Genomic DNA, 19,137 nt, shown 5'->3' on the forward strand with positions numbered 1-19,137 from the left:
TTGCACAAGCAGAAGAGTTAGTAAATAATATATTGCAAAATGTCGATGAGTGGATACTCCCTGATCCACCAACATAACCTATTCAAAGGAAGAGAGGTATTCTATTCCTCAACCCCCAAGATATGCAAGAAGCAAAAATGTCTATGAAGGAGAAAGGTATTAAAATTGAGGATGTCAAGAAATTACCACCGATTGAAGAAATAGATAGACTTGATACCCCGACACACGTAGTAGAGATGAACTCTCTCCATTCCTTTACTTAAAATGATATACCTTATGCTAAGACTCCTGATCAATGCATGAATAGATTTGAAAATCACATTGTTAAACAAGAACACTTAAATAACTATGTTAAGGATAAATTGTCTAATAATGCCATGACATTAGATCGGTTAAGTGAGTTGATGTTTATAATTGCTAATGATGTGAAAGGTCTAGGTAAACATGCCTCCATTGTTCTCACCCAACTAGATCAAGTAGCAAAGTCACAAAATGATTTTCTTGCTGAAATGAATAATATCAATTATCATGGTGTTACAGTAACGACTAGAGGATGTAGAATGACTCGGGAACCTCTTTGTCTTGAAGGTCATCCTAAAAGAATAGAACATGATTCTTAGAAAATTAATGATGATACTCCTAGTCCTACTAAGAAGAAAAATAAAAAATAAAAATGATAGGACTTTGCATGTCCCTAGTGAACCTGATAGTGAGGAACCTGCTGAGAATCATAATGTTGTTTCTGATTCTGATGCTGAGACACAATCTGGTAGTGAACATGAACATAATGCTAATGATAAAGATAATAATGATGTTCAAGTACAAGATCCACTAGGTAGTAATAAGGAACCTAATAATGATGTTGAGATAGAACCTGCTTAGGATCTTGATAACCCACCTCCTAAAAATAAATGTTATGATAAGAGAGACTTTGTTGCTGGAAAACAAGGAAGCAAAAGAGAGCCATGGGTTCAGGAACCCATGCCATTTCCTCAACAACCTTGTAAAAGTAAGGACGATGAAGATTTTGAATGCTTTGCTGAAATGATTAGACCTGTCTTTTTGCGCACTCGCTTGAGTGATATATTGAAAATCCCTCCGTATACTATATGCATAAAGGATACTATTACCAATAAAATAAAGATACCCGAAACTGAAATTGCTACTATGCTTGCTGATTACTCTTTTGCTGGTGGAATACCTAAGAAGTTGGGAGACCCGAGTATACCCAAAATACCTTGCTCTATTAAAATAAATCATGTTAAAACTGATTTATGTGATCTAGGAGACGGTTATAGCGTTATGTCTTTCTCCCTTAATAAAAGACTTGAATTGGATAAGCTTACACCCACTGAGATATCTTTGGAAATGGATGACAAATCCATTGCCTTACCTATTGGAATTTGTGAGGACGTCCCCATTGTGGTTGCAAATGTTACTATCTTAAAATACTTTGTTATTCATGATATGCCAGAGGACGAAAATATGTCGATCATCCTTGGTAGGCCTTTTCTAAATATTGCAGGGGTTGTTATTGATTGCAACAAAAGCAAAGTCAGTTTGATCTTAATGGGAGGCAACATACGGTGCATTTTCGGAAGACACAAACTCTCATTAACAATATTAGTGTCATTGAGCCTTTTCCTACGGTCATCATTGGAGATTTTACAACCCCCTACATACTGCCAAGAAAAACAAATACTATAATCCTATTGTGGGGGAGATGCAAATCCCCATTGAGGTAACCTAGTGATATACAAAAAAATTATTTGGTTTCATTTTCATCGGAAATGATTATTATTAAGACTTCATCAACCTTATTAATGGATCATTTTCGAAAGACATGTGATTGATAAATTGAGTATTCACACATCTTTGTACCCCAAGTTTATGATGTGTTCCCTTCGCTATAGAAAAATAAAATGCCATGATTACCCTATTTTCTGAGAGTTTTGTACCATAGAAAAATGGCCCAAAAATAAAAAGTCCGAGAATGATGTAATATTTTCACATGATTTTTCTAGAATAAATGATATTTTTTGGCATAAAAGTAACAACACGGAGACGCACGTGTGAGCTACAAGCCAATAGGGCGCCACCCCCTTCGGCCACGCCTTGATGGCTTGTGGGACCCATAGGCCCCCTGCCATATCCCTTTAGCATGCATCATACTCTACCTCAATAAAAAAATTCCTATCTCTCTCACTCTCTCTCACGTTCTTCCTCCAGAAACTAAAAAAATCAATCTCTTTGCTCGGAACCACATTTCCAAAACCGTGAGGAGGAAATTGTTCCTTGGTTTGTGACTCCTCCATCTCTCCAATTAGTTTTTGCCTTAGTGTTTTATATTTGGCATAAATTGCTACACTTGGTGGTACAGAAAATGAGATTGCATGTTAAATTCTTTAAGTTCCAAGTAGCATGAATGCTTGATATAGCTTATAAGTATCCACTTGAGTAGTTGCTATCATTCTCATAAAGTTTTATGGACATATTTTTGCGGTCCAATAATTTTAGAAATTTTGTGTAGGCAAATGAACTTCTTAAGGAGATGTTCCTCAAGGAAGGGTTCTTCGAGCCGGGGTACCAAGGGAAATGCGGGAAGGACTCAAGATAGTGACATCAAGATCTTCCACAACACACAGGCTAGGCCTTGTGAATGGCCACATACACCCTTCATGAGTGAAGCTGGTTTTTATGAAGAATGCAGGAAATTCCTTGCAAATGCCGGGCTGATGAACTTCCTCGCAGATAAGTGTGATGAGTACTGTCTCCTTACTAATTCCTTGAATTGTCACACCTCTTACTCAATTGCTACATTTAATACAGTTACAACTGTTACCAAAACTGTTGCTATCACTGTTACTGTTACTACTATCATTTGTTATGCTACAAAATCCTTGCCGCGGAAAGATATCACAGGTACGGTTGAATTGACAACTCAACTATTACGACCAACATATTTACAAAAACAAAAAACAAGAAGATTTCATACTCGTTTCCTTTGCCACGATCACTTCATCAAATATCGTTATTATTAATTGACTTTCACTTGCACGACCGAATGATGTGATAATAATAAAAGTGCAGTGGTGCCGTGGACTAAGCTGGAATCTATAGGGCAGTTTTAAACAAAGGGGAAGACATGATAATATTGGCTCATCGTTAGATCAACAACAAAGCATATGAGAGCCACTCATCATTTTCATCGTGGTCTTCCATTTTCATGACTCAACAAAAGGAAAATAAATTCAGATAAACACACTTAAATATTTTTGGAGTTTTTATTTTTCTTAAGCAAGCAAAATAAACTAAGGGAAACCAAGAACATGAGAAATTATTTACATAGGAAAGATCCCCACAAGGAATAGGAAATCTTTTTGGTTTTCTTTTTAATACTTAAGCTAACTTACTGGTAAAGAAAAACCGAAAAGAGGCAAGAAATATTTTTGGGTGTTCTAAAGTTTTCTCAAACACACAGGTGATAACCCACAAGTATAGGGGATCGCAACAGTTTTCGAGGGTAGAGTATTCAACCAAATTTATTGATTCGACTCAAGGGGAAGCCAAAGAATATTCTCAAGTATTAGCAGTTGAGTTGTCAATTCAACCACACCTGAAAGATTTAGTATCTGTAGCAAAGTATCAGTAGCAAGGTAGTATGATAGCAACAGTAGCAACGGTAACCAGTAGCAGCAAAGTAACAGCAGTAGTGACAGAGTAACAGTAGCAGCAATAACATCAGTAGTGGCAAGGTAACGTAACAAGGACCAGTAGGAAAAACTCATAGGCATTGGATCGGTGATGGATGATTAAAGCCGAATGCTATTCATCATGCAACAGTTATAACACGGAGAGATATGTAACTAGCTCCAGTTCGTCAATGTAATGTAGGCATGTATTCCGTATGTAGTCATACGTGCTTAGGGAAAAGAACTTGCATGACATCTATTGTCCATCCCTCCCGTGGCAACGGGGTCCTAATGGAAACTACGGGATATTAAGGTTCTCCTTTTAATAAAGAACCGGACCAACGCATTAACACTTGGTGAATACATGAACTCCTCATACTATGGTCATATCAGGGAGTGGTTCCGGCTATTGTCACTCCGGGGTTGCCGGGTCATAACACATAGTAGGTGACTACAACTTGCAAGATAGGATCAAGAACACACATATATTGACGACAACATAATAGGTTCAGATCTGAAATCATGGCACTCGGGCCCTAGTGACAAGCATTAATCATAGCAAAGTAGTAGCAACATCAATCTCAGAACATAGTGGATACTAGGGATCAATCCCCGTCAAAACTAACTCGATTACATGATAGATCTCATCCAACCCATCATCGTCCAGCAAGCCTACGATGAGATTACTCACGAACGGTGAAGAGCATCATGGAATTGGCGATGAAGGAAGGTTGGTCATGACGATGGCGACGATCTCCCCTCTCCGGAGCCGAGAACGGACTCCAGATCTACCCTCCAGATGAAGAACAGGAGGTGGCGGCGCCTCCGTATCGTAAAACATGATGAACTCTTCTCCTTGAATTTTTCGGACAAAAGGGACTAAATAGAGCTGAGATTGGAGGCGGTGGAGCTTTGTGGGCCCCACAAGCCTGCCAGGCGTGGCCAGGGGTCCCGCGGCTGGTGGGCTTGTGGGCTCCACGCTCCACTTCCTCCGTTGATTCTTGCGCCAGTATTTTTCATATATTTCACAAAAAATTTCCGTAAATTTCCAGGTCAATCCGAGAACTTTTATTTCTGCGCAAAAACAACACCATGGTAATTCTGCTGAAAACATCGTTAGTCCGGGATAGTTTCATTCAAATCATGCAAATTAGAGTCCAAAACAAGGGCAAAAGAGTTTGGGAAAGTAGATAAGATGGAGACGTATCAACTTCCCAAGCTTAAAACCTTGCTTGTCCTCAAGCAATTCAGTTGACAAACTGAAAGGGACAAAAGAAAAACTTTTACGAACTCTGTTTGATCTTGTTGTTGCAACTATGTCTAACTCATATCGAGAATTTCAGCAAGATCACAAGCTAACCACATAAGCAAATGACATCTAGGTCTCATGGTAAACTCATATCAATGGCATAATCAACTAGCGAGCAAATAATGACAAGTTTCAAACGTCAACACTTCAATCAAGACAATCATGAAGCAGTACAAACATATGGTATCTTGCTAGCTCTTTCTGAGACCGCAAAACATAAATGCAGAGCACTTTCAAAGACCGAGGGCTGACTAAATATTGTAATTCATGGCAAAGAAGATCCAGTCACAGTCATACTCAATATTAGTCAAAAGCAAAGCATAAAAATGGCAGAGTTGCTCTCTAACTGGTGCTTTTATAAGAAGAAGATGACTCAACAGGAACATAAATAGACAGGCCCTTCGCAGAGGGAAGCATTGATTTGCAGAGGTGCTAGAGCTCAAGCTTTGAAAAAAGAGATAATAATTTTGGGTGGCATGCTTTCATTGTCAACGCAATGACTAAGAGTTCTCACTATCTTCCACGCTACACATGCTATAGGCGGTTCCCAAACAGAAAAGTAAAGTTTTGACTCCCCACCATCGATCAATCACACTCGACGACTAGCCGAATACTCGGGTGCCGTCCATACCAACATCAATCCAGGGGGTGTTTTGTTTGCAATTATCTTTTCGATTTGAGTATGGAACCGGGCATTCCAATTACCGGCCCCTTTCTCGTGAATGATAGTGAATAAACACATATCGAGGATAACACGCCTAGCATGGAAGATACTGATCGCCCCTTGTCACCACATGAGCGGTTCGGGCATGCAAAACATATTATTTCTTGAAGATTTAGAGAGTGGCACATGCAAATTTACTTGGAACGGCACGTAGATACCGCATATAGGTAGGTATGGTGGACTCATATGGAACAACTTTGGGTTTATGGAAGTGGATGCACAAGCCGTATTCCTGCTTAGTACAAGTGAAGGCTAGCAAAAGACTAGGAAGCGACCAACTAGAGAGCGATAACAGTCATCAAAATGCATTGAGATTAACCAACATTGAGTGCAAGCATGAGTAGGATATAAATCACCATGAACATGAATATCATAGAGGCTATGTTGATTTGTTTCAACTACATGCCTAAACATGCGCCAAGTCACGCCACATGAATCATTCAAAGGAGGATACCATCCTATCATACTACATCATAGTCATCTCAAAATTCATGTTGGCATCAAAGACCAACCATTATAAGCTCCTAGCTAATTAAGCATAGCATCAGAAACTATGATCTCTAAATTGTCATTGCAAACATGTTTCTCTCACAACAAAGCTGGATCAGGAACGATGAGCTAGTCATATTTACAAAAACAAAATAGATCGAGTTCATACCAGCTTTTCCAAGCTCAGTCACTTCATCATATATCGTCATTATTGCCTTTCACTTGCACGACCGAATGATGTGAACAGTAATAAGAGTGCTCGTGCATTGGACTAAGCTGGAATCTGCAAGCAAACACAAAGGAGAAGACAAAGTAATATGACTCTTTGACAGACAAACAAATATGCATGCGAGAGCCAATAAACATTGTAACCATGGTCTTCTACAAGACCCAAAGAAAAAGAAAACTATTTACACGGGAAAGCTCCCACCAAGCAAAAGAAGAACAAGAAAATATTTTTGGTTTTTTCTCAAACTAGATAGACACACGAAAAGAAAACGAGAAAAAGAAAATAAACTAGCATGGATGATAAAGTGGCAAAGTGTGAACACCGACTAACAAAGTGAAAGCATAAACAAGAATATAAAGTCGGTGAGAAACACGTACTCCCCAAGATTAGGCTTTTGGCCTAAGACCTAAGTTGGTCTACTCCCAAGGATGGTCCGGGCGATACCCAAAATCATAATGGGGGTTATACGGGAGTGCTGCAACCACTGCCTGAATAGCTGTCTCACGGAGACGAGCAACCTTTGCCTCCCTCTCATACTCCTCTGCCTCTCCTCTGGTTATGTAATATCTCCGTTTTACCTGAAAGTCAAGGAAGGGTAATATGGAAAACACGATGCCGGTTAAATATTAACCGGTATAGGAGGGATTCATTATCCCTCTCAAGGAACTGATAGCGTGTCAAAGAGACACGATCAAGGAAGGCTGTATGGAGCGCGGGATCTCCTTCGTGGATGGGTACTCCAAGAAAATTTGCTATGCGAATGGAATAGATCCCACCAAAGAAATCCCCTTCATTAGCATTATTATTCAGCCTCCTTGCTATTATAGCTCCCATGTTGAAACTTCTATCACCCGTTACTGCGCTCTTAAGAATACTAAGGTCAGGTGCGCAGAGGTGACAATGCTCAATCTTGCTATTAATGCACCTGCCTATGAAGAGGGCAAAGTAATGCAAGGCAGGAAAATGAATGCTCCCCATGGTAGCCTGTGTAATATCTCTAGTTTCTCCGACAGTTATACGAGAGAAAAAAAATCTCTAACTGAAGATTTAGGAGGATCATTGAGACTACACCAAACGAGGTATCTTGCAAATTCTATTGAAATCCTCTAAATCCATGGTATACGATTTGTCATAGAGATCAAATAGTACAGATGTGTCACGGCTAGTTGAAAATTTGAATCTACGAACAAAAGAGGCAGTGAGAGTAACATACCCTGTTGGAATTATGCCCTAGAGGCAATAATAAATACAGTTATTATTATAATTCCTGTATCAAGGTAATCGTTTATTATCCATGCTATAATTGTATTGAATGAAGACTTATATACATGTGTGGATACATAGACAAAACACTGTCCCTAGCAAGCCTCTAGTTGGCTAGCCAGTTGATCAAAGATAGTCAGGGTCTTCTGATTATGAACAAGGTGTTGTTGCTTGATAACTGGATCACGTCATTAGGAGAATCATGTGATGGACTAGACCCAAACTAATAGACGTAGCATATTGATCGTGTCATTTTGTTACTACTGTTTTCTGCGTGTCAAGTATTTGTTCCTATGACCATGAGATCATATAACTCACTGACACCGGAGGAATGCTTTGTGTGTATCAAACGTCGCAACGTAACTGGGTGACTATAAAGATGCTCTACAGGTATCTCCGAAGGTGTTCGTTGAGTTAGTATGGATCGGGACTGGGATTTGTCACTCCGTGTGACGGAGAGGTATCTCGGGGCCCACTCGGTAATACAACATCACACACAAGCCTTGCAAGCAATGTGACTTAGTGTAAGTTGCGGGATCTTGTATTACGAAACGAGTAAAGAGACTTGCCGGTAAACGAGATTGAAATAGGTATGCGGATACTGACGATCGAATCTCGGGCAAGTAACATACCGAAGGACAAAGGGAATGACATACGGGATTATATGAATCCTTGGCACCGAGGTTCAAACGAAAAGATCTTCGTAGAATATGTGGGATCCAATATGGGCATCCAGGTCCCGCTATTGGATATTGACCGAGGAGTCACTCGGGTCATGTCTACATAGTTCTCGAACCCGCAAGGTCTGCACACTTAAGGTTCAACGCTGTTTTATGCGTATTTGAGTTATATGGTTGGTTACCGAATGTTGTTCGGAGTCCCGGATGAGATCACAGATGTCACGAGGTTTTCCGGAATGGTCCGAAAACGAAGATTGATATGTAGGATGACCTCATTTGATTACCGGAAGGTTTTCGGAGTTACCGGGAATGTACCGGGAATGACAAATGGGTTCCGGGTGTTCACCGGGGGGGGGGGGGGTAACCCACCCCGGGGAAGCCCATAGGCCTTGGGGGTGGCGCACCAGCCCTTAGTGGGCTGGTGGGACAGCCCAAGATGGCCCTATGCGCCATAGGAAGAAAATCAAAGAGAAAAAAAAGAGGAGGTGGGAAAAAGGGGAAGGACTCCTTCCAAACCTAGTTAGATTCGGTTTGGAAGGGGGGGACTCCCCCCTTGGCTCGGCCGACCCCCTTGGGGGTCCTTGGACCCCAAGGCAAGGCTCCCCCTCTTCCCCCTATATATACGGAGGTTTTAGGGCTGATTTGAGAAAACTTTGCCACGACAGCCCGACCACATATCTCCACGGTTTTACCTCTAGATCGCGTTTCTGCGGAGCTCGGGCGGAGCCCTGCTGAGATTAGATCACCACAAACCTCCGGAGCGCCGGCACGCTGATGGAGAACTCAGCTACCTCTCTGTCTATCTTGCTGGATCAAGAAGGCCGAGATCATCGTCGAGCTGTACATGTACTGAACGCGGAGGTGCCGTCCGTTCGGCACTAGATCGTGGGACTGATTGCGGGACGGTTCGCGGGGCGGATCGAGGGACGTGAGGACGTTCCACTACATCAACCGCGTTCACTAACGCTTCTGCTGTGCGATCTACAAGGGTACGTAGATCGAATATATCCTCTCGTAGATGGACATCACCATGATAGGTCTTCGTGCGCGTAGGAAAATTTTTGTTTCCCATGCGACGTTCCCCAACATACTGTTCACATTTATCGGAGATGAATTCTTCGAGTCTGACGTTGTGAACAAGTGTATCAAACTCGTCTTTGAAACCAGCCTCAATCATGAATTCTTCAGAAGCCATTCACATGGTTGTACCTGTGCGTTCCTTGGTTGGTAAGGATCGGGCTCCCGAATCGCGAGACGGGGACCTCTCTTGCTTGAGGAACCACCATGATAGTTTCTCCTGAACATCTTCCTTTTCTGAAATTTTTAGTGACTCTAAGGAAAAGTGAACAAGGCTCAACGAAACTCATAGCAACTACTCCAACAAGTGCCTAGAATCCATATCACGCATCAAAACTACTTGGGACCAGCTAAGATTAGCATGCAAAGCTCAAGAACAAGGTCACCAAGGCAGCAAAAATACGCGATGTATAAGGCACTAGAGCAAAAACTAATTGGACCAATGGACGACTCACATACCAAGGAGCAATTTCCCCAAAACAGCTTGGTGAATGGTGCTTTGCACAAGGAGATCGAAAATCGCAGCAAAAAGAGCAAGAACACGGCTTTGAGCTGTGAAACGATTTTTTCTGGAGGTAGGAGAAGCAGATGGGAGCTAGAATGAGTGGAGGGGGTGCACGTGGTCCTCACAAGCCTGGGTGGCGCGGCCAGGGGGGTGCCCGCGCCTCCAGGGCTTGTGGCCCACTGGTGCAGCCCCCTGACTAGCTCTTCGCCTCAGTATTTTTCAAAAATTCTAGAAAAAATCATACTTGATTTTTAGGACATTCGGAGAACTTTTATTTTTGGGGTACTTTTCTACGGGACGCAAAAACAGAAAACAGGGAAAACTAAAGCTAAATCTATCATTTTTCTTCTAAGCAACCGAAGATGAAAGCTTGGAACAGAGGTTTGTGACTCCTCGATTCATCCATCTCATGGTCATCAAAAGAAATCCGTCAATGAGGTTGATTAAGTCTCCTTGACAAACTTTTTCGAATCGCAAAAGAAAACGGAGAATTTTCGAATAGTCACTAGGTTACCTCAATGGGGATGTGCATATCCCCGACAATCAAATCATACTTCATCTTAACAGTAGGTATAGGGCATTCAAAGCTCCCAATAAGAATAGATGAAGTTTTTCGATAGCATTGATGCAATGTACTTGATATTGTTTCTTCGGAAAGTGCACCGTATGCTCACTACCGTTGACCTGGAAAGTTACATTGCCTTTGTTGCAATCTGTAACAGCCCCTACAGTGTTTAAAAGGGTCTTCCAAGGATGACCGCCATGGCATCATCCTCAGGAATATCCAGGATAACAAAGTCTGTTAAGATAGTGATGTTAGCAACCACAACAGGCACATCCTCGCAAATGCCGATAGGGAAAGCAGTTGATTTGTCGGCCATTTGCAAAGAGATTTCAGTGGGTGTCAACTTATCCAGTTCAAGCCTACGATAAAGAGAGAGAGGCATAACACTAACACCGGCTCCAAGATCGCATAAAGCAGTTCTAACGTAGTTTCCTTTAATGGAGCAAGGTATAGTGGGCACTCCAGGATCACCTAGTTTCTTAGGAGTTCCACCCTTGAAGGTATAATTAGCGAGCATGGTGGAAATCTGAACCTCAGGTGTCCTCCTCTTATTAGTCACAATATCTTTCATGTACTTAGCATACAGAGACATTTTGAGCATATGTGTCAAACACATTTGCAGAGAGACAAGTTTAATCATTTCAACAAATCGCTCAAAATCCTCATCATCCTTTTTCTTGGATGGTTTGGGAGGAAAGGGCATGGGTTTCTGAACCCATGGTTCCCTTTCTTTACCATGCTTCCTAGCAATGAAGTCATTCTTGTCGTAACTCTTATTCTTAGGCTGTGGGTTATCAAGATCAGCAGGTTCAGTCTCCACATCCTTATCATTGCTAGGTTGAGCATCATCATGAACATCACTATTGCTATTATCATTAGGCTCATGTTCATCACCAGATTGTGTTTCAGTATCAGAAACAGAGACATCGTTTGGATTCTCGGGTGTAACAGCAACAGGGTTGCTAGCGTGCAAGTTCCTATCATCTTTCTTCTTCTTTGTAGGATGACTAGGTGTATCAGTGCTAACTCCTTGAGAATCTTGTTCAATTCTCTTCGGATGACCCTCAGGATACAAAGGTTCCTGGGTCATTCTACCGCCTCTAGTGACGACTCTGACAGAATTGTCATTCAACTCATCGAGCAAGTCATTCTGAGCCATAAGTACTTGTTCTACATGAGTAGTAACCATAGATGCATGTTTACTCGAGAGCTTAAGATCATTGACGTTTCTGTCCACATAAGCACTTAAATGACTAAACATGCTAGCATTCTGTTCCAATTGTCTGCTAACATAATCATTGAAACTTTGTTGTTTGGCAAACAAAGTTATCAAATTCATCCAGGCATAAGCTAGCAGGTTTATCAAAAGGAATATCACTCTCATTGAATCTACGCAGAGAATTTACCTCTACTACCTGTATCGGGTTATCGAGACCATGGATCTCTTTGATAGGTGGTAGATTTTTGACATCTTCAGATTTAATGCCTTTCTCTTGCATAGATTTCTTAGCTTCTTGCATATCTTCAGGACTGAGGAATAGAATACCTATTTTCTTAGGAGTTGGCTTCGGAGGTGGTTCAGGAATAGTCCAGGCATTCTCATTGCACAAGATATTATTCAATAGGATCTCAACTTGTTCTATAGTTCTTTCCCTAAAAACACAACCAGCACAACTATCTAGGTGGTCTCTGGAAGCATCGGTAAGTCCATTATAGAAGATACCAAGTATTTCATTCTTCTCAAGAGGGTGATCAGGCAAAGCATTCAGCAGCTGGACGAGCCTCCCGCAAGCTTGTGGGAGACTCTCTTCTTCAAATTGCGCAAAGTTGTATATTTCCTGCAAGGCAGCTTGCTTCTTATGGGCAGGGAAATATTTTTCACAGAAGTAGTAGATCATATCCTGGGGCTACACACACAACGAGGATCAAGAGAAGTGAACCAAGTCTTAGCATCATCCTTTAGCGAGAAAGGAAACAGCTTAAGGATATAGTAGTGGCGGATGTTTTCCTCACTCGTGAGTAGGGTGGCTCTATCGTGCAGTTTGGTAAGATGTGTCGGGACCCCGATCCTAAGCCATAGGAATCCAACCTGTAACACATCGCATCCCTTTGTGGTCTCACGCACGATTAACTCCACGGCTGCAGCCTTACCTTAGCCGGGACCGTTTGCGTCTTTTGACTCACGTATGCGATAGTGTCGCTAGCAATCCAATGTCAAAGAACCCGGATCGACATGTCTAGTCATAAACCAAAGTGGCAGTACCGCACAAGGACAGGCATACATGACCCAACAAAGCAGGTGTCGGTCATCAGCGAATGTAGACGAGTCGTAGCAAGATACAAGGACTCCATTACGTCGCGTGACATTTCCCCAAAGGGGACAGACACAGCAGCTAAGAAGGACACATGCCGGTCAACCAATGTGTCCGGAGCAGTAGCGAACTACCAAGGCTCGTTGGATCACAAAGGGGCATTTCCTTGTAAGGAGTGCTACTAAAGTTCACGACTAGGTATTCGAACCCCATACATATCAAGTAAGACACACGTACGCATGGCATACCGATATGTATAGATACATCGATGGCATCACAACATAACCATAAACATACAAGCTTTATTTAAGAGGCTCGGAAGAGCCACACACATAATATTACACATTAAGGGTCTCTCGACCCATAATAGCAGTCATACAATTACAAGCCAGCGGAAGAGTTATAAACTGTCTGGGTACAGACAAGGCAACTAGAAGGCACATGGCCTGACTATACTACAGAGCCAACGTAGGGCCAGATCGTAGCTGGGACACCAGCTACTCGTCGTCGTCGATGTCTACGAAGAACCATCCATTAGGGTCATTAGCAACCTCTGCAACATTTATTAAGCAAACATGAGTACGAAGGTACTCAGCAAGACTTTAGGAGAACTAACTACTCATGCAAGGTATCAAAGGGGTATTGTGGGGTTTCATGCGGAAAGCCAACATTTGACTCGTGGCTAGACAACTTGCATTTTGAAATTAGTTTTGACAACTTGATTTCTCGCACACGAGTCCACTAACACCACAACAATACACTATCGTGGAATCATTCCGTCTCCGTACGGAAATGCCGTCCACGACACTCACGCTTATCTTGGCAATTTTATGAGTAGCCATTGAAGTTATCTATGAACAACATATGTCTCCAAGTAGTCCATATCCGCGGACGCGACTATTCGAATAGATCATAACCCTGCAGGGGTGTACTTCGTCACACACGCTCTCGCCACTTATCGCCATGTGCACGTCATGCACCTCGGCAACCTTCAAGCGGAAGCCCAGCGAGGGAGTCGACCACGACCGTTAACCACACTAGTACCTAGTCCAGGTTTATCGCCTATCTGAGAGTAACCCGTACGGAAGTCCGGACGAGGTTTCCGCCACGGCCTCAAACGATGTGCGCAGGGTTCCCAAGCCCACCATCCGGGTGCCACTTGGTACACCGTGCCACTGCCTACCGCATCACGGCCCACCTCTCAGGTCAGCACCATGCACGTCTCCAGCATTACTATAAACACCAGAAACTACTTGCAACTCCTGGACCGGGTACTACGCGATTAATAGGCCGAGCGGGGTCATATTTCAAGGCCCAGCATGTGGTAGTATCTAGTCTTGGAATACATACACGGAACTCAGTTCCTAAGGACGGTTCCAATGAAACAACCCGCCATGTACTCCTACACAGCCTTTCACCGGTACCTTTACCAAATCAAGTTCAACACACAACCTTTGCTCACCGAACACAATCTCACAATTCTGTTCATCTCCCAGATGACAGACCATACACAACTCTAAGCATAGCATGCATAGAAGGATAAGGCACATCATAGCTCAAGCAACTACCAGGTATGCTAGGTTGCAAGGTTCGGCTATTTACCGTGACAAGGTTAGGTCATGCAAAGGAAGTGGGTTCAACTAACGTGGCAAAAGCACTTGAAGCATTTGATCCTAATGCAATAATAAGTGCAGGATCAAGAACATGGGAATTATCGGGATGGTCAAAAGGGTTGCTTGCCTTGTTGCTCAGAGGAGGAACGATATCCGTCAGACGGATATTCGGTGGAATCCGGGGGTGCGGAGCCTACCGAAATGAATGGCAACATTCAATAACAATCATATGCACTCGAAATGATGCATGAGCATGGCATGAGAATGCAAGGTGATAAGTTATTATAATCAACATGTATTAGGTTTAGAGTTGATTTGAATCACATTCGAATAGCAATTGAAACGGGGTATTCTCGGATACCGGTTTAATTGATTCGACCTGATGCTCAGATCAACTTGATGTTAACATGCATGAAATGTCATGTTATGGTACTGATTTGTAATTAGGACAATGGTGAACATTGTATATATAATGAAATTTGAATATTTTTGCAAATTCCATTTATAAAGTGATTATAAGAATTGAATTATTCCTTATTCCAGAATTTAGGGTTCTGTAACTTTTTCAAACATAGTTGAAAATAGCATAATCAGAATCCTTGAATTTTTGTGATACTTTTTCATATATAAGTTATTTTCATTGGAGTTACAGATTAATTTCTATGATTTTTACAAGTCTTAGCAATTTCCTGGAATTAGTTTTATACTGGAAATTCTATTTATTGCATCAGACCGACGTCAGCAGGTCAGCCGACCTGTTCAGGTCAAACCTGACAGGGGGGGCCCACTGTTCAGCCTCTCTGGGACTAATCCCGCGCTGACCAGCCCTAATTGAGGTTTGACTTGGCCTTGGGCCCACTTGTCAGCGAGTGATTTAGTCTTGAGCTGCTGGGTTAGCTTTGCCACGTCGACCCCCACCGAAGGGTGGTCGCCGGCGACCAGGCCCGCGGCGGAGGGCTCGCCGGAGGCGACCTAAACGGCGATGCACAGCACCAAAACGCATGCGGTTTGCAGCTACGGCACGCTGGCGAAGTGGCCGATCTGGCAGGGGCATCAGGGGAGGCTAGGGTCGCCGGAAGAGGGGCCGGCGACGAGCCGGAGCGGTGGCCGAAGCTCGGCCTTCTATGAGAGACGGCTCTAGGGCACGGGGAGGGCAGCTGGAGGGCTCGACACGCTCCTGGAGGCTCCAGGAGCTCGAATCCTAGCTCGAGCGCGTGGATCGGACATCACAGCGACGGCGACGACATGACCGGCGACGAGAAGCTCTCGGCCTTGGTGGGGAACTAGGCTACGATGCACGGGAGAGCGTGGGGCGAGAGGGGAAACGACGAGCTCACGGCGGTTCCGATGGTGCTGAAGAGGGGCTCGGGGATGCGCCGGAGGGAGCGAATCGACGGGAGAGGTCCGGCGGCCGGAGGTGGAAGACGACGGCGTTGGGGGCGATGCAGAGCTTGGCGTGGCTTCGGCTTCTGCAGAGATGACCAGGGCAACGAGGCGGAGCTAACAGACTACTCGGAGGCAGGATCCCATGGCTAGAGGTGCTGCGGCTCGAGCTCGAGCTCGGCTCCAATGGCGGCAGCAAGGAGGAGGAAGAGATCCGGAAGGAGGGAGAGAGCCGATGCGGGGAATGGATAGGGGAGGCCTCAGGGGGCTTATCCCCGGCCTTGCCAGCGCGAGGCGGCGGCCAGGCAGGCGCACAGGTGCGTGGCCGCGCCGAAGGAGGCGGCGGCCACCTCCTGCTGCCTACTGGCGCGAGGGAGGGGACGAGCGAGGGAGATGGGCCAGGCTAGGCTAGGCGACAGGTAAGGGTTTCCCACTTTTTTCTGTTTTTGTTTTTCTGTTTTGCTAACTATTGTTTTGCTAATTATTTCAGCTCCAAAACAAAAAGTAAAAACTATTTTAGACCTCCTGAAATATTGTTATAACATTCCCAACCATTTCCAAAGTTTTCAATATTTTTGGAAATTTATAGATTCTGATTTCAAATTTAAAACTTGAAACCAGTAGCCTTTTGCATTTATTTAAAATGCTTAAAGTGTCAAGAAAATAGTTTTCTCCAATGCTCATTTACTTTCATGATTTATCAGAAAGTTTGAACATTTCTTGAGGCCATTTTGGGTTCATTGATTTGAACTAGTTTGAGATTTTCTTTAATTGAAATAGTGGCTAGGGTTTTGAGTTTTTCCTTTGCCACTTTGTTGTTTTTGTTGAAACTTCTTAGATGCAAATGCAAAGAAGACATGAGCACAAGACTAACTTGCTTAAGGGTTAGGGATGTGACAAGATGTGCTACGACCGTTTCAGACTCATAACCGTGAAAGGATCAGATTTGACCAGAGTGATTAACTCAGGTCGACAGAGAATTCATAATCCTTATCGGTCACAAAGATAGGCGAAGTAGCAAACTTCGGGTCGTATTTCATCCTAGCGTTCAGAGATTTTTCTTTCCACTTGCGCAGTAATTTCTCAACATCATAGCTATCCTTACAAGCAAGAAAGTCCTCAGCTATCTCTCCCTCCATAACATAACCCTCAGGCATATCAGGTAATTCATATCTAGGAGAGCTAGTTCTAGCACACAAAATAGCAGGTTCTACTTCAATAGTATGAGCAGTTTCAGAAGTATCATCACATCTAGCAGCAACTCTAGCAATTTGTGCATCAAGGAATGTACCTAGTGGCAAAGCAGTATCAAGCATAGCATCATCATAAGCATCATGGGAAGCATAATTTGCATCATCAAGCACACGCAACATATCAAGATTTCTAGCAGGAGGTGGTGTCGAAAACTTACTCATAACTGAAGGTGAATCAAGTGCAGAGCTAGATGGAACTTCCTTACCTGTCCTCAGAGTTGAGGGCAAGACTTTAGTTCTTGGATCTTTCGGATTCCTCATAGTGATCAGCAGACGTAAATCCCAAGTGACTCAAAGAATATAGCTGTGCTTCCCCGACAACGGCGCCAGAAAAAGGTCTTGATAACCCACAAGTATAGGGGATCGCAATAGTTTTCGAGGGTAGAGCATTCAACCCAAATTTATTGATTCGACTCAAGGGGAAGCCAACGAATATTCTCAAGTATTAGCAGTTGAGTTGTCAATTCAACCACACCTGAAAGATTTAGTATCTGCAGCAAAGTATCAATAGCAAGGTAGTATGATAGCAACAGTAGCAACAGTAACCTGTAGCAGCAAAGTGACAACAGTAGCAGCAAAGTAATGGCAGTAGCAACATAGTAATAGTAGCAGCAGTGAGAGCAGTAGTAGCAAAGTAACAGAGCAAGGACCAGTAGGAAAAGCTCGTAGGCATTGGATCGGTGATGGATGATTATGCCGGATGTTATTCATCATGCAACAGTTATAACACGGAGAGATATGTAACTAGCTGCAGTTCATCAATGTAATGTAGGCATGTATTCCGTATGTAGTCATACGTGCTTAGGGAAAAGAACTTGCATGACATCTATTGTCCATCCCTCCCGTGGCAGCGGGGTCCTAATGGAAACTACGAGATATTAAGTTCTCCTTTTAATAAAGAACCGGAACAACGAATTAACACTTAGTGATTACATGAATTACTCATACTATGGTCATCTCCGGGAGTGGTTCCGGCTATTATCACTCTGGGGTTGCCGGGTCATAACACATAGTAGGTGACTACAACTTGCAAGATAGGATCAAGAACACACATATATTGGCGACAACATAATAGGTTCAGATCTCAAATCATGGCACTCAGGCCCTAGTGACAAGCATTAAGCATCGCAAAGTAGTAGCAACATCAATTTCAGAACATAGTGGATACTAGGGATCAATCCCCGTCAAAACTAACTCGATTACATGATAGATCTCATCCAATCCATCACCGTCCAGCAAGCCTACGATGAGATTACTCACAAACAGTGAAGAGCATCATGGAATTGGCGATGAAGGAAGGTTGGTGATGACGATGGCGATGATCTCCCCTCTCCGGAGCCCAGAACGGACTCCAGATCTGTCCTCCAGATGAAGAACAGAAGGTGTCGGCGCCTCCGTATCGTAAAACACGATGAACTCTTCTCCTTGATTTTTTTCCGGACGAAAGGGACTAAATAGAGGTGAGATTGGAGGCGGTGGATCTTTGTGGGCCCCACAAGCCTGCCAGGCGTGGCTAGGGGGGCCCGCGCCTGGTGGGCTTGTGGGCTCCACGCTCCACTTCCTCCATTGATTCTTGCGCCACTATTTTTTATATATTCCACAAAAATTCTCCGTAAATTTCCAAGTCATTCCGAGAACTTTTATTTCTGCGCAAAAACAACACCATGGCAATTCTACTGAAAACACCGTTAGTCCGGGTTAGTTCCATTCAAATCATGCAAATTAGAGTCCAAAACAAGGGTAAAAGAGTTTGGAAAAGTAGATACGATGGAGACGTATCAACAGGCGGAAAAATAAAGCTAACATGGGTATACAATGAAAGAGGATGATCATCGACTATTTATATGAAGTGTGTGAACATGAATGTAATGTCGGTGAGAAATACATACTCCCCCAAGCTTAGGCTTTTTCCTAGCTTGGTAATCACCACTTGTAGTAACCATCACGTCCAGGAAAGTGCTCCTCTTATGGAACGTGAGCATCCCAATCCTGGGCATCAGCCTTCGCAACATCCAACTTGTTATGATATGCAATTAGGTCCTT

Source organism: Hordeum vulgare, chromosome 4H (genome assembly GCF_904849725.1).
Source record: "Hordeum vulgare subsp. vulgare chromosome 4H, MorexV3_pseudomolecules_assembly, whole genome shotgun sequence".
Lineage (NCBI taxonomy): Eukaryota > Viridiplantae > Streptophyta > Magnoliopsida > Poales > Poaceae > Hordeum > Hordeum vulgare.